This window comes from Talpa occidentalis, unplaced genomic scaffold (genome assembly GCF_014898055.3).
Source record: "Talpa occidentalis isolate TD23 unplaced genomic scaffold, MPIMG_talOcc4v2.1 talOcc4.4, whole genome shotgun sequence".
NCBI classification, from domain to species: Eukaryota; Metazoa; Chordata; class Mammalia; order Eulipotyphla; family Talpidae; genus Talpa; species Talpa occidentalis.
This window is the reverse complement of record NW_023604295.1, coordinates 77,100,313-77,117,657: the sequence shown is the minus strand read 5'-3', so window position 1 is coordinate 77,117,657 and position 17,345 is coordinate 77,100,313. Positions and strand designations below refer to the sequence as shown.

Genomic DNA, 17,345 nt, shown 5'->3' with positions numbered 1-17,345 from the left:
GTATTCAATATTATTCGCATCTCAAGTCTTCTTCACTGAAATATATTTAGCAAGTTACATATGTGAGATGTTATTTAAAATAAATACCTTACTCCTAAACAAAAATTAAAATTTTTTTGTAGGGACTCTAATTTTTTCTTTCTCCAGTTTTGTTGAGAAATAATTGATGTACATCACTGTATACATTTAAGGCATTTACTTATATTGTGAAATAATGATCTCAGTAGCTTCAGTTAACATCAATCTCATATATAGATACAATAAAAAAGAGAAAGAAAAAAGGAAAAGAAACTTTTCTCCTAGTGATGACACTCTTAGGATTTACTCTCTTAACTTTCCTATATAGCAAAAAGTAGTGTTAGCTTTCTAGTCATTATAGTCTTATAGCAGTATCAGCATATAATTATTATGTTGTACATAACATCCCCTATACTTGTTTATAATAAAGTTTTTAACCTTTTAACTACCTTCCACAAATTCCCCCTTCCCCTACTCTACACCTGTGGTACCTACTCTACACCTTTTCCTATGAGTTTGTGCACTTTTCCTTTTTAGATTTCATGTGTATATGAGGTCATAGAGTATACATCTTATTCTTTATGACGTGTCACCTAGCATAATGTGTAGCAATTTTTTAAAGATTTATTTATGCATACAAGAACTGGGTTACAGGCCGAGGTGCGGGGTAGAGAGAGGATTCACCAGAGACAACACGGTGCAGAACAGGCAGATGCACTGAAATACACTGCTGAGGGCAGCAGGGGAGACAGGAGAGGTCTGCTGGGCCATGTGGGTTAGCTCCCTGGCCCGGCATGGAACTCATGTTGCAGTGGCTGGGGATAGCTTGATAGCGCTGAGACATTAACCCCTGTGCCACCAGGGAGGCCCCCTGTGTAGCAACTTTTGAATGTAGAAATCAGAGCAAGATCTTCCCCATGCTGAGATTAACTTTCAGTCATTCAGCAAATATATTGGGTGACTACTATGTAACTCAAGGAGTTAGTTCGGTAAGAGAAAGACAAATACTTATTCAAAGAGTTACAACAAAATGTGTGATGTCAAGAGTATAAACTTACATGCTTAAGAGATCACATAAGGGCCTCCCCAGTGGCGCAGCGGTTGAGCGCTGGGTTGCGAAGCTGCCCGCGGCCTCTGCTGCCCCGGTTCGATCCCCAGCTGCTCCCCGGCCACCGGAGGAGGGTCCCACATGGCGCGCAGACCTCTCCTGCCGCCCGCTGCTCCCCTCAGCAGTGTACTTCGGTCCTTCTGCCTGCTCTGCTCCCCGCTCTGGCTCTGGTGAATTCTCTCACCCTCCCGCGCTTCTGACTGTACCCAGTGCTTGTAAATAAAAAAAGAGATCACATAAATGAAGACCCAGCCCATAGAGGAGGACAGGAAAGGGCTTCCCATAAAAGCATCATGAGTTAGATATTGAAGGATGATTTGGCGAAAAATTAGAGGAAGTCTGTCTAGGACCAAAACAGCAAGATGTGCAAAATTAGAGACAGCTGAGTGCGTCTGGCCGCCAGTGCAGCTAGAAAAGCAGTCTGGAGAATCGCAGAGCACCGCAGTGGTCGGCTGGGGAACGGCTGGCTGCCTGGCTGCCTCTGTGATTATCCCCATGGGCTGCTTCGCCAGCAACAAGATCCACCTGCAGCAGGTGAGAGGCACCCTGAACACACAACAGGAAGCGCTTCTCCGGCCGCTGCGAGCGTTGGCCCGTCTGGGTCCGATGGAGGAGCTGCTGAGCGGCGCGCTTACAGCCTAGGGATGCCCACGGCTGTGTGGCCTCTGCCTGGGCACAGAGTGTCTAGAAATAAAACCAACATGAAAAAGCAAAACCGGGAAAGACAAGGCATTATACACCATCTTTGAGGGCCTAAATCTAATCCTGCCTGAAGCCAACCTGGATTTTTCAGTTACATGAACCCAAAAAAATTCCTCATTTTTGTTTAAGCTATTATGAGTGAGAAATTCAGTCACTTGGGACTGAAAATGACTGGCTTACACAGATGGTAATATTGAATAATGACTCTGAAGTATCTTTTAAGGGTGTTGACTCAAAACAGGGAAGTGACACTACACTAACCAGTGGAAAATGGGCTGGAAGGGTCAAGTCCCCAAGAAAGGAAAATTATGTGGCTGTTAGAGTCATCACATTCTCAGAATATTTCTAATAGGTCTTCGGTTTCCATTTTATAACCACAATTACCCTCTTTTGTTAGAAATACTTTTTTTAAAGTTTTGCTTAATATGGAAAGCTCAGAACACAAATTAAAAGAAAAATTACAAAAAAAAATGTTTAGCAAGACAGAGGTCTTTGGTGGGAAGAGAGGGCTAGCTAAGGAGTTTGGGGGTGGGGGAGCACAGTAGACAAGGATATGCAGGTTTAAGTTCTGCCTTCTCCATTAAAATGTGATAAGATCAGATCCTCCTGGGAGAGACTCTTACCTGGAGAAGTTTGCACATAAATATTAAAAAAAAAGAGACTTTCCTATGAAATGACCTCTTGCCAAAAGAGATAATTTGATTTTTTGTTCTTATACATTGTTTCTTTCTGGAAGGTAATTTTTTATTTTGTATCTTTTTCTATACTTTTCCTTTTTCTATTTTATTAAAATTTGTCCATCTTTAAAAAAAAAAGGCAAAAATACGGAAACAGAAAATTCCCCATGTACCAATTAGGGGTACACAATGGGAGAATTTGCATATATCCTTCTACACTCTTCTTTGTGTAATGTGCTCCCGTGTATTCACTGAGGTGGGAAATAGTATTAAACCAGATCATACGATAGTGTCTTGCACTTAGACTATGCAGAAATGGATGACCTTGAAAATAAAACATGTGAAATGACAGAATGGCAGTCAATATTATTCCAGAAACAAATTGCCCAGCTTATGATTCTAAATTCTATTTCTGTTCACCAAATTTGAGCTTTCAAATGTGAACTTATGCTGACTTTAGACTAAGTATATGCTAAATGTGAGTTACAGGCTAAGAGTTCACATTACAGGTGTTTGACAATCAACATAGGAAGGAATGAGATGAGGATGATCTTGTGATTAATCTTATACCTTCAAATATACTTCATCTCTTATAATTATGTAACTTTGCACTTCAAAGAAAAAGTAAAGATCACTGAGAAGGAACTGAGGACAAACAATCGGCATATAGAAACCGGTCGCATTTATGTTGTCTGACTATGCAGCATCTGTCAGACCTCACAACTGAGCTGTTGGATGCTACATAAAATAAGACAAGGCATAGTCATCCCTGCTTTCTAGTTGCATATACTCTACAAGGCTTACAGATTGACCTCTCTAGTCTTAATAACTTTTATTTCACTTAGTAAAAGAAATTCCCACTTCTCAGATTCCTATAAATTTTCTCATAACTTACCTTTCATCCTACACCCAACTTAGTGTCTTTTCAAAAAGCCAGCTACAAATTTCATTTTTTAAAAGCAACACACGCAAGGACTCTGAAGGTGCCTAGTGCTTCCCTCAGTCTCCACCCAAAGTTACTTATTGAATAACAGTGTTGGAGGGAAGCATGGTTTTTTTTTTTTTTTAAGGTTCCATCCCATGCCAAGGCACAATTATAAACAGATCATATCCCTACAGCAGGAAACCAAATCTTGGGAAATAAGCTCAAATTCAGTCCCATAGTCACCTCACATTCTTTATTTTACCTTAAACAGACTGAAGAATGTGGGAATCCGTAGGCACAGAAGGAATGCTATTTATACCCCCCCCCCATATAGACCATAAACTGCTTTTTCAAGAGGCAATTGTATTTTTCTGCAATACCTAGGAGGCAGGTATAATGAAGATTCTTGTAACTAGGTGAGCTAACTACCACATCTTCTTTTCTTCATTTGGCCAAGATTTATTGAGCTATGTGCCAAACAACAAAAATACGAACACAATAACCCACAATTCCTGTCACCAAGCAACTCACAGTCCAGAGAAAGAGCAAAACCCAGCATCTTCCCATACAAGAGGACATGATGTAAGAAAACACCCCTCTTCCACCGTAATAACTACAATCTCTGCCACCTGAAAGCTTGCAGCCTGGTAAGGAACAAACCACCACAAAGCTGAACACTCTGGGCCACAGAAATAAAACATTAGTGCTGGGGGGCTTTGAGAGAGTGCACATGAAGGCGAGATGGTGACACCCAGCAAGCAGCCATCTGGCCACTCCCTGTGTTTACTTTTTATCAACAGATGCACTCCCAAACTGAAAATATTGGGGCCTCCCTAGTGGCCTAGGGGTTAAGTCTCAGGGCTCCCACCATGACAGCCCACACAAAGGCCTGAGTTTGATCCCTGGCCAGGTAGCTGACCCACATGGCGCAGCAGGCCTCTCCTGTCTCACCCGCTGCTCCCTTCAGCAGTGTATTTCAATCAGCCTGTTCTGCTCCCCCCTCTTTCTGGTGAATCCTCTCACCACCATCCCCCACCCCAGCACCTGTGGCCTACACCCCAGTTCTTCTATGCAAAAATAAGTAAGTAAAATCTTAAAAAAAAAAAAAAAAAAAAAAACCTGAGAATATTGCCCACCAGTAGTTTATAAATCTCAGTAAAAATAACAACTAACAGTTGGAGCAGGAAGGAGGGGAACCAAAGGGTCACACCTTAGCCCTCTTGTGATAAAGAGACTTAGTGTCAGGGGCAATATGAAATAATCATTCCATTGGTCTCTAAATATCTGGCGCTTATCATATTTAAATCTGCTTAAAATCATCAGGATGTTCATTTCATCTACCCTACACCCTCCAGCCACATTATAAACAGGAAGCAACACAAGACACTGTTCTATGCTGCTAGAACAATTCCATCCTGTTAGCTGAGGTTTTTTTGTTGTTCCTTGATACCATATGCAATTATCAGAAAAAAAAATTCAAAAAAATTTGTGCTATAAACTCAGTCCCTCTTGCAGCAACATAAGATCCTCCTGCAGGGGAGGCGGCCAAAACTGCATTTACAGAAAGTGGCTTTAATATTGGGTGGGACCAGAGTCACTCCGCAGGGGAGGGGAAGGGAAAAGGATCAAAACAGGAGAGGGAAGAGCACAAGGGACTATGGTGACGGTGCACGGGTGACTTGGTGGTGGGAATTATGTGGATGCTACACCTGAGAGGAGAAAGCCTACATTGTACAAAAAGGAAGACTGATGTAAAATATATATAAAATAAAAAAAAATATATTGGGGTGAGACCAACTTACCGTTGCCTTTTTTACTGTTCTACTGCTGGAACACCTTCATTGGATAATTCATTCATTTCATTAAAACATTAACTGAATTGGGGCCCTCCCTGGTGAAACAAATGGTTATTAAAGTCTCAGTGCTATGAAGTTATTACCAGCCACTGCACCATGAGTTCCATCCCTGGCCAGGGAGCTGACCCACACGGCACAGCAGACCTCTCCTGACTCACCCGCTGCTCCCCTCTGCAGTGTTTCAATAGATCCACCTGTTCTGCTCCCCACTCTGTCTCCGGTGAATCCTCTCACCCCCACACCTTTGGCCTACACCCCAGTTCTTCCATGCATAAATAAATAAATAAATCTTTTTTAAAAAAATTAACAGAATTTTGACGTTAATTGATTTGTGTTCTCTGCTACTGTATTTTTAGGGCATGACACACAGCAAATTTTTTCTAAATAAGCTCTTAAAATAAAATACACACCTAAAGGAAAGAGCACAAATTACAAGCATATTGCTCAGAGAATTATCACAATGTGAACACACCCTGTGACACAGACCATGAAGGAGAACAGCTCCCACAAACCCCCAGTGCCTTTCCAGCCACTTTATTCTTCTCCCTCCCATGCTTACGTTGACACTGTAGACTAATTTTTTCCTGTTGTTAGCCTCATATAAATAGAATGATCTTATGGATGCTTGTGCAATAAACTTGTCGACATTGTGGGGTCCATATTGTGAGTAGCAGCAGTTCTTTCACTCTCTTTGCACAGATGATCAGCACATCCAGGATGGAAGAGAGAATGACATAGATAAGTATGAGACTTTCCTCACTCAGAGACTCTAAGCACAGCTCCATTTCCTCATCTCCCCAGTCCAGCATGAACAGAGAGATCCACATTGTCCACTGAGGGTGGATTCCTGACTGGAATAATAATTTCCTGAGAACTCTCTGACAGTTGCATGGAATCCCTATTAAGAATTTTTCTATTTCCTTAGCTGTGAATTCAACCAGCATTTGCTGAGCACCTCCTGTATATAAATCCTGGTGCTGCATGAGTGTCCCAGGGATTACAGCCTCAGCCATCAAGCAGCTCCCACTAAAAAGGAGGGACAACCTAATATACATATAACTAGAATTCAAGCGCATAAACTGATCAGAGGAGAAGAGAGATATAAGGTGCTTTGCAAATCTTAAAATCAGTGGAATTTATACTCATTTGAGGGGTCAGAAAGAGCCTTAGAGGACCAATGGGATTAATACAGGATGAAATGCAGAAATCAAATCAAAACCATAAATCTTGGGTAAAAACAAATAAGCAAATAAAAAATGGGGCATTTTGTGGAAAATATTAAATGTCTCAGTTGCCTAAATCATAAGGAATATTGGGGGTTGAGTCTGGGAATCACTGAGCAGAAGACTAAATGTCAAAGGAAGGAATTTCTCCAGTGGCTTCTTCCACTGATTTTTGCCATTCAGCCTACAAATTGTTCAGACACCCTTTTCCAACAATTAATTTCTGTCTACCTCACTTCTCTCTCAAGTGTTTATCCCTCCCTTCTCTCCTGTCCTTTTTAAGAATCTTTATTCTCCACTCAGTTTAACTCATATTGGTTTCTGTATTCAACATTCTCCTGAAATTACTCTGAGATCTCTGTATGCCTCAGAGTTCTTTATAGAGTTCTGCAAAGAATTGAACTAACCGGCTCGAGGAAGCAGAAGATGCAATTTCTAGAGATGCATGTGAATGTCTTCCTAGATTAAAGGGAAGGCTGGAAATGTCAGCCTAGAAAACAGGAAGGAACTTAGAAATATCTGGCAACCAGAATAGGCCACTCAAGTCCTCAATGCCAACGAATCCTCCCATCACAGATCTGCTACACTGAGAGAACTGCCTGACTTTCCACATCAGTGTCATGAGTGGGCACTCTTCTGGCTGAGCGTGGGTGATGAGGCTGGCCTTTCCTCCAGGTGCAAAGGAGGGAGAACAATTTACCCTTATCTCTCAGATTTTTAGTGCGAGGTAGAGCCCTCCAAAAGTAAGGTATTACCCAACAGCTGAGTCAAAGAGCCTCTTCCAGTATTCGTTCATTCTACTTTTTCTCTGCTTTCATCACCATCAGTCACCACTCCCTCATTCCCATCTTCTCATAATTGTTTCCTGGTTATGCTCTATTTCTCACCACTGCTCCTTTATCTGCCTCTTAAAACTGGGACTCCCAAAATTTCTCTCTTGTTCTATGCTCATTCTCTATACTCCCTCAAGTAATTACATTTGTTTCCTTGGCTCCAGGTGTGACTCTAAATATTTTACTCCAATCTTCACTTTCAATCTGGACCTAAATCCAAGGACACCTCACTATCAGCACATCCCAGGTGGAACTTAACTCTCCACCCCTGTAAGACTGTCCACTTACTGACCTCAAACAACAGTCGACCCAACTAGAAATGCAGTCATCCTCACTCTCCGTGGATAGTCAGTCACCAAATTCTGTCAATTCTATTTTTAAAATATCCCCGCTAACTTACTGAAATATTTTTAAAAATCCCTTGATAAATAGACATTTCTCCAGAGAAGGCATACAGAGGACCAACACACACATGGAAAAAAAAAAATGTTCGTCATCACTTATCATCAGGAAAATGCAAATCAAAACCCCAATCAGATATCACTCACTCCCATGAAATGGTCTTTATGAAAACAAAACAAAAAACAAAACAAAACAAAACAAAACAAAAAAAAAAAAACAGAAACAACAAATGCTGGAGAGGATATAGAGAAAAAGGAAACTTAAACTCTGTCGGTAGGAAAGTAGACTGGTCCAGTTGCTATGAAAAACTGTGTGGAAGTTTCTCAAAATATTAAAAATTGATATACCATATGACTCAGCAATTCTCCTGCTAGGTATCTACGTAAAGGATACAATAACACTAGTTAGAAGGACTCTGCGCAGCCCTATGTTCATTGCAGCACTATTTACAAAGGCAGCTATAAAAACAACCTAAGTGTCCAACAACGAGGTGTGGATTAAGAAGATGTGGCATATACATGTGACGGAATACTACTCAACTATTTTTAAAAAGATGAATTTTTGCCATAGTGTACTAGATGAAGCACAATTTATACATTTATGTGCATATTTGCATTTGTAGTTTATAATATAAAGTTTAAAATTTTATTTACTGGAGATGATTCAGGGAATTTTTTTTTTACAAGAAAAATAATCAGAGAAAGAACACCATAGTACTTCCCAGGGGAGAAATGAAAAATTTCTAGAAAAATGCAGCTTACCAAAATGAATATGAGAAAAAATAGAAAGTCTGAAAAGCAATGTATTTTTTAAAGAAATTTAATCCAATTTTTAAAAAACTTTCCCCCAAAGAAAACTTCAGGATGAGATGACTTCATAAAAATTATTTCAAATATTTAAGGATGAACCAATTGGTATTTTTTAGGGATAATACCAATGTTATACACTTTTCCAGAAAATAAAAATTTCCCCACTAATGTTATGATACTAGTGTAATCTTGATATAAATATATGATGACATAAGAAAAAAGGGAAGTATAGATAATTTGTATCATGAACATATATGTAAAAATCCCAAAACAAAGTTAATAAATCAAATCCTATAATACATTTTATGTATTTTTTCAAATGACAAATCATCTTACAAACAAGTTGATAAAATTCAACTCTTTTTATGTTTTTTAAATAGTTTTGGCAAACCATGAATAGAAGAAAAATTTCTAAATCTGATAAAGTACCTACAAAAATCTTTATAAAAAAATCACACTTAAAGAAGAGTTGTTGAAAACTTTTATAGTAAGACTAAAAATGAAATAAGATTGCCTCTTGTTCAGTATCATGCTGGAGGTCCTAGCTAGTGCAATAGAACTGCTTCAAAAATTAACATAATTGGAATTGTATGGGGAATATAACCAAGATGAAAATGCAAACATAGTGCAAAAATGAAAAGTGATGTAAAAAATGTATAAAATAAAATAAAAATAAATAAAATAATAAAACAAAATAATAAAATCTTAAAAAAACAAAACTAGAAACAACACAACTGTCCATCAACAGTGGCCGGATAAACATATTTGATATTTTTACAAAATGGAACACTAAACAGCTGTAAGAATAAATAAACTACAGCAACATCCTATAACAATATGGATGGATCTCAAAAACATCATGGGTGAGAAAAAAGCAACCAGAAACAAAAGCATACTATTACACGATTCCATTCATATAAGGCTCCAAAACAGAAAACACTGATCAGAGTAGGGTACACTTGGTGAGGTGCAGCGACTGAAGCGGGGCTTAATGAGAGTTTCGTTGGTGCTTGTAATTATCCTTCATCTGTGTGCTGGTTATATTAATGTACAATATTTCCCCCTTATCCATCTTTTCAATTTCTGGGGTTTCACTAACATGGAGTCAACATGGTCTGAATGTATTAAATGGAAAATTCCAGAAAGGAACAATTCATAAATTTCCCACCATGAAATAATCTCTGACCATCCCACTCCACCCACCCAGGATGTGATTCACCCTTGTGTTCAGCATCTCAACTCTGCATTAGCTATTACACCATGCGTCACTTAGCCTCCGAGATACCAGATTGATTGCTGTGGTATCAGAATACTTACGTTTCAATTAACTCTTATTTTACTTAATAAAAGCACAAGAGTAGTGGTGCTGACGTTAAAAATGATGAAAATTAAATTAGGTCTATAACCTAGTGAATAGAAGTATAGCAATGTTATTTTCCTGGATTTGTCATTGCACTATAGTTACTTCAAACTGGGAAAAGAGTACAAGGATTCTATGTATAGTTTTGCAATTTCTTGAGGCTGTAATTATTTAAAAACATTAAGTTTTTGAAAATGAACTGAGCATTAGTGAGGTGTGGAGCAAGTTCAACTAGCTTAATGTATGTGTAATTGGAAACCCTGAAAGGTGGGAGATGGGGGTACTGAAAGAATAGCAAGAAAAGCAATAGTCAGATTTTTCCAAATTTAATGAAAACATTAAAATCTACATATGCAGATTCCCATGCACAAGAAACATGGGTAAAAAACTCCAAGGAATATAATAATCAAATTACTGAAAACCAGGAATAAAGAGAAAATGTTTAATGCAAAAAGAGAAAATACACACGACATGAGAAGCAAAGATGAAAAGTGACAGTCGATTTCTCATCAATGGCAAGTAAAACGACAGTTTAAAATACTGCAGCAATCTAGAATTCCACCCCAGTGAAAATACCTTTCAAAAGCAGTGACAAAATTAAGACTGTTTCAAACATACAAAAGCTAAAAGAATTCATTACCAGCAGATCCATATTGGAAGAAAAAGAAAATGAAGCTCTTTATGTAGGAGGCAAATGTCCCAGATGGAAATTTGGATCCACACGAAGGAAGCAAGCTCGCCCCAAACAGCAGCAGTTCTCAACACATGGCCTGGGGACTCCTGGGAGGTCTGCAAGGACAAATGATTTTCATAATAATGGTACCATGTAATGCCTGTGACGTCTCTCACAGTTTACAGTGGACTTTTCCAGTGTGATATGGCAACAGATGAATGCAGAGGCAGATAATAAGAATTTATATTTCTTCTATGGAGCCAAACATTCGAAGAGTTTGTTCCAAATGTAAATGCTGGGGCTGCAGAAGATGATTGCAATTCCCCCATGAATTAAATAATTTTATTTAATTATTTAATTATTTAATTTAATTATTAAAAATTAATTTTATTTAATTATCATCCTCATAATTTTCATTTGTTGAAAGAAACTGAAGAAGGACAAAAAGGGGTGGGTCATGGTATCCTTAGCTAGGGCCTTGAAGAGGATGAAGATATGACACTTACAAGGTGGACAGGCATGATTATTGGGCCACCACAGACAAATTATGAGAACAAGATATATCCTGAAAGTGGAATGTGGGCCTAAATACCCGGAAACTCCTCCATCAATCAGATTTGTAACCAAAGTTAATATGAATGGAATAAAAAATTTCAGTGGGGCCTCCCTGGTGGCGCAAGTGCTTCATAGTTAAGCACTGTACTATGAAGCCATCCGCAGCCTCGGCAGCATGAGTTCGATCCCCGGCCTGCCAGGGAACAACCCACAAGACACAGCAGACCTCTCCTGTCAGGCCCACTGCCCCCCTCAGCAGTGTATTTCAGTTGATCTGCCTGTTCTGGTCCCCACTATGTCTCTGGTGAATCCTCTCACCCCCTGCACCTCTGGCCTGTACCCCAGTTCTTGTATGCATAAATAAATAAAAAAAATCTTAAAAAAAAATTCCAGTGGAATGGTGGGTGCACCAAGAATACCAGCGTCAGCAAAGTAGCAACATGCTTACAGCATTAAAGTTGTACTTCAAGAGCTAAGACATCTAATGATGTCCAGAGAAAATACAAAGCTTCCACAGCCACCAGAAGGACTAACCAACATATAATTTTAGTGGATCTCAGATTTGTCTTAAATCAACAACCATCTACTCATGTTAATGTCTTGGTTAAATATCACGCTGCAGAATACCCACACATTAAGTAAAAGAATCCCGGTTGATAAACATAACCTGGATATTTTTAAGAATATAATTAATATACGTATACCCATTATGTTTTTAGGTAACAGGAGGAAAAATGCAGCACATTTTTTTCTCTAGTTAAGGTCCTGTCATTTTGTTACAGGGCAACCCCAATGTGAAATGGGTTGGCCTGACTGTGGGTCCTCACCCATGCTCATAGGGACTTATAATGAGACTCAGCTGCAGGCATACACAAAAATGTTAATAAAGGATTTATTTACCAAAGAAAAATGGGGGGGGGGGAGATGAAGAAATGAATATGTCAGGGAGAAAGAGAGAGAGATTGGTGAATGCATCTACCAGTTCCGCAGAGCTGGAATCGCCGATAGCATGCTGCTGAAAGCCGGCGAAAAACCAACAGCCCCCAAGGGCCGCATGTCTGGTTATATGCCAAACCTGGCTGCTTAACTCCACCCTCAGTTCCCAGCAACCCTCCCTACGGTGGTGATGACATGGGATTTGTAGTCCTTGGTGTCTTGGATCTCTCTGGTCTGGGGAGGAGGTGGGGTATATAAAACAAACCAGTTTGTGGAGTTTGTTCTCCTGTCCCCCCAACAATTTTTTTTAAAGATTTATTTATTTATTTATTTGTTTGTTTGTTTGTTTATTTATTTATACAAGCACTGGGTACAGTCAGAAGTGTGGGAGGGTGAGAGAATTCACCAGAGCCAGAGCGGAGAGCAGAACAGGCAGACTGACGAAGTACACTGCTGAGGGGAGCAGCGGGGGGCAGCGGGGGGCAGGCGAGGTCTGCAAGCCGTGTGGGACCCTCACCCGGCGGTGGGGATCGTACCAATGCTACAGAGGCTGCGGGCAGCTTCGCAGCCCAGCGCTCAACCACTGCGCCACCGGGGAGGCCCTGTCCCCCCAACAATTTAAGCCTAAACCTGGTGTGCTGAAAACAGAATTCAGGTTTGTAAGATGAAAGCATGGCTAGAAGTATCAGATGACTTTGGAAGCATGTGTGTTTCTGAAAATTGAAAATCTCAAGAAGGAAAGCAGAATGGCCTGCTTTATCCATCTTGCTTAGAAAAAGAGTTGCAGTTTAAATTGCATAAAGTCGCAGGTGTAAAGAATATTGTCACCAGTTGTGTTCATTTTTGAAGCAGTTGGGTGCTGACTGCTTTTTGTATTAAAAATATGTTCAGGACAATTTTGAGCCCTGTTTTTATAATTTTTAAAATATCGTTGAGAGCAGTCAATGAATTCCTGTTAAAAGACATTCCTCCGTGTTAGTCTTAAAATGTAGACTGTGTCCTCAGAAACTGTGCCATTTCTAATATAGTCATGTGATATGTGTACAGTACTTTCCTGAGGTAGCAAAAACTAGAATTATCGTAGCTGTTCACCTAAACATATCATTTACAGTCTATCCTACTTTGGACACTTGGAATTTGCAGACTATTTCAGAGAACAAATGACCTAGTTAGCTTATTAAGTTCTACTTTGGAGAAGGAGGAATCCCAAGTTATATATTTGGAGTTTTATTTCACCAAATATATTATTTAAAAGATGTTTGAATTCAAGTAATTGAATTATATTGATCCAAATATATTGACTGCATTCCTTTTCTTCTTCATAATCATCTTTTGTCTTTATTTTTCTATGACTTTTTTTTCACTTTTTAATACTATCTGGGCTTAATTGTGTACATTCCACTGGCCTCCACTTTGGTGTGCAAAAAAAGGGATATTGAAAGTTGCTTACATTCTGCTTTTACCCAATGACAGAGGCCATAGGCCACTTTTTCATTTCAAACATTCCTCTTATGAATTCATTAAAGAAAGCAGAAATGTGGTCAGATAACAAGGACAAATTTCTCAAACATGCCCTGACATGATTCTGTCCAGTTTATTCAAAGTTAAAGCTTTGAGCTACCTTGTCTTAGTAATATATTAAGTCAGGGAGAGTTTCTTTAAATTTATTAATTTCAACATGGCTATTCTATCCTAATGATCAAAGATGTTTATAATGACACATAAGGAATACATGCATACAAATTATGTTTGTGATTTATTACAATAGGTTTGGAATGTATTATTATCCTAGAATGCATTCTTAAAATCTTGCAGTGGTTGAAGATTACATTCAGTTACAAGGATGTCACTTATGTTTGATGGTCACTGAGGGCCTGAAGCAGTCACTCTAATAACTTCTTTTCCACTTTGAAAACATGTCTTGTCATACATAGGCTCTATAACTACATGAATGTTGTTGAAATATTTTTATATATTGATGGATTTAGAGCCTAGGCACTTTGATCTCTTGTCTCCTTCATTTTCCTTTTATCCATTAATGTGAAGGTCCCCCCCCCTTCAAATATAGGTTGTTTGAGTTCACCCTAAAAAACAAAAAGTAAAATAATGCCATTGTTCTGACAAATTGTTGTTGAAAAATACATTTTTCATGAAACATATACTTATGTTGACCTGTAAACTCATTGTTATTTTTAAACTGATTGATAATTATTCTCTTTAATTTCTAACACAATAAATATTGATAGAAACAACCTATAGAGACAGAAACCTTTTAGCATCCTCAAAAATTTTTAAGAGCAGGGCCTCCCTGGTGGCGCAGGGGTTAAAATATCAGCGCTATCAAGCTATCTCCAGCCAGTGCAGCATGAGTTTGATCCCCAGCCAGGGAGCTGACCCAAATGGCCCAATGGACCTCTCCTGTCTTGCCCCTGCTCCCCTCAGCAGTGTATTTCAGTAGATCTGCCTGTTCTTCTCCCCAGTCTGTCTCTGGTGAATCCTCTCACCCCTGCACCTTTGGCCTGTACCCCAGATCTTGTGTGTATAAATAAATAAATCTTTAAAAAAAAAAAAGGAGATTTTGATGACACATAGAGCTATGTAGTAAAAATAGAGAATGAAGGAAGGGCTTTAGGAATGGAGACAGATGTACTAGGACCAAAAAACCCAAGCAGGAGGTTTTTACCAAATGGAGAAAGAGCAAAAGCTTAGGAGAGCGTCTCCGGAGATGTAGATCATTTACCTGCTCACAGTGGCCCAGTTGTGCCTTGCAAATATAATTGCCTAGCAACTTCAGCCACCAGCTGTTTGAGACTTAGATATTGTTGTGATTGTAGCTGCATTTAATAACACCATTTAATTTGCACCTGGCACTTAGGGATACTGTACAAGTCCCCAGCGGCATCACTGTTCACAGCTACATTTCTGCCATTTTACTTACAAAAAAATTGCATAAACTTGCAGAAGGAAGAGTGTGGGGTTTAGACTCAGGTAGGCCTACACTCAAAATCCTACCTAGGAACGAGGAAGTTGTAGTGTCAACTAGTTCCAGGACACTCACACTCCAGACAGAATGATCGAGGTTTTTTGTGACAACCTAGTTGGGGAAGAAGGTCTAAGTTAAGTGCAACAAGGATGACACCCTCGGGACTTTTAGCAGCTGATCAGAGCCAAAACTGGCACCCACTGGAATAAGATTTTCTTGAAAAGGTCGTACAGGATTTTGAAAGACCACATGTCCTGGGGGACTATGAAATCTATAATAGGATGAACCTGGAGATTTATTACCCATGATGCAGAATTCTGTCCTTCTGCCCTGCCCTGATCATTTCTCCCACCCTTACTTACCCTCATTGGTATAGTTGCTTATTTTTAAAAAGTCATGTTAATAAAAACTCAGAAGCTGCAAAAAACAAAAAATCCTGCCTAATCCTACTTTCAACTGGAAATTACTATTTGAGAGCTTCCCTACCTCAAACTGGCCCTCCTGAGCTGCTTCTGTTGGAGGCAAATGTACAGTGGCCTCAGCGTTGGCTCTGACAACCTGGCTTCTCTTGGGACAGTCCATATTTTATAGTCTGATTTCCATCTTTTACAGTAAATCTCAAAGCCACTTAGACTTTCACCATAAATTCATTGACTTCCTACAGTCATCCTGGCTCATTGTGGCTTTTATTTGCATTTTTCTCACAACAAATGACGTTGTTATGCACTGACTGTCTGAATGTTCGTATTCAAAATTCATAGTTGAAGTTCTGATATGAAAATATTTGGAGGGAGGGACTTTGGAAGGTAACAGTCGTATGGATGGAGGCCCATGGTGAGATTAGAAGAGGAAGAGAGCTAGTCTGCACATGAGGCTACAACAAAAAGACTGCCATTTACAAACCACGAAAGGACTTTCTCCAAGAACCTAAACATACTGGCACTTAGGGACACTGTGTAAGTCTCCGGTGGCATCACTGTTCAGAGCTATCTTTCTGCCATTTTACTTATGAAAAAATTGCATAAACTTGCAGAAGGAAGAGTGTGGGGGGTTGGACTCAGGTAGGCCTACGCTCAAAATCATGCCCTGGAGCAAGCAGGTTGCTTGAAATGTTGACTAGTTCCAGGTGATTCGCGCTCCAGACAGAATGATAAAGCACCCTGATCTTGAACTTCCAGCCTGCAACACTCTCCTTTTTATCCAAAAACTGATGCCCATTCAAAGGGGAACTGGTTGCAGAGAAGCAGTTAGCATCTGTAAAGGATATTGCTAAAATCAGTATTTTTTTTTGGTTAAAATTATTCCTGAAAATCAAAATATTAAAAAAATATATTGCTTAAGTTACATAGTATGGTATTCTGTAAGAACAATCCAAACTAAGACAGATGCTAATCATCTTTTCTTGTACTTATTGCATACTTTCATATATTCTTTGGATCATTGTCTAGCCTTGCCCATTTTAAAGTTGGTTGTCTTGTGATTGTTGAGTTGTAGCTGGCTGGATTATTTTGAGGTGCACGTCGGCACTGTCTACAGGGCTTTCCATTTGGGATTAAGATTCATTTGAAGGCCACCCTGGTGGTGCAAAGGATTAAGATGCAAACTATGAAGCTATCTGCAACCACTGCAGCACGAGTTCAATCCCCAGCCAGCCAGGGAGCAACCCACATGACATAACAGACCTTTCTTGTCTCACCTGCTGCTCCCCTCAGCAGTGTACTTCAGTCAATCTACCTGTTCTGTCTCTGGTGAATCCTCTCCCCCCCCACACACACCTCTGACCTGTACCTCAGTTCTTGTATGCACAAATAAATAAATCTTTTTTAAAAAAAGATTCACTTGGTCCTACTGGTAATTGCTTGAAAACACATCCTTCATTGATGCCTTTCCTTCTGTATTAGTTTACTAGAATTGCTGTGACAAAGTATCACAGACGGGGTGGCTTAAATAGAATTTTATATTCTCATAGTTCTGCAGCCTTAAAGTCCACAATCAAGATGTTGGTGTTGGTTACTTCTGAGAGCTGGGAGAGGAAATCATCCATGCCTTTAACCTACCTTCATTCTGGTTTGCCTCGAATATTTGGTTTTCTTGTAGAAGCATCATTCTTATCTCTGCCCTCAGGTTCATATTGTGTGTGTCTGTGTCTGAATTTTGAGAAAGACATTGGATCAGTCATATTGGATTAGAGTCCATCTACTCCAAATGGCCTCAGCCTATCCTATCTAATTGCTTGTGCAGTAAACATGACATCTGAATAGGCCGGGTTCTTGGTGCTGCCTGTA

The 17,345-nt window shown here is 39.5% G+C and overlaps 2 pseudogenes; both read left to right on the top strand.

Moving 5' to 3' along the window:
• The first annotated feature begins 11,081 nt into the window (after positions 1-11,081).
• Positions 11,082-11,685, top strand: LOC119258159 (ubiquitin-conjugating enzyme E2 variant 2-like; annotated as a pseudogene).
• Positions 11,686-15,147: 3,462 nt separating this feature from the next.
• Positions 15,148-15,368, top strand: LOC119258158 (ubiquitin-like protein 5; annotated as a pseudogene).
• Positions 15,369-17,345: the final 1,977 nt, after the last annotated feature.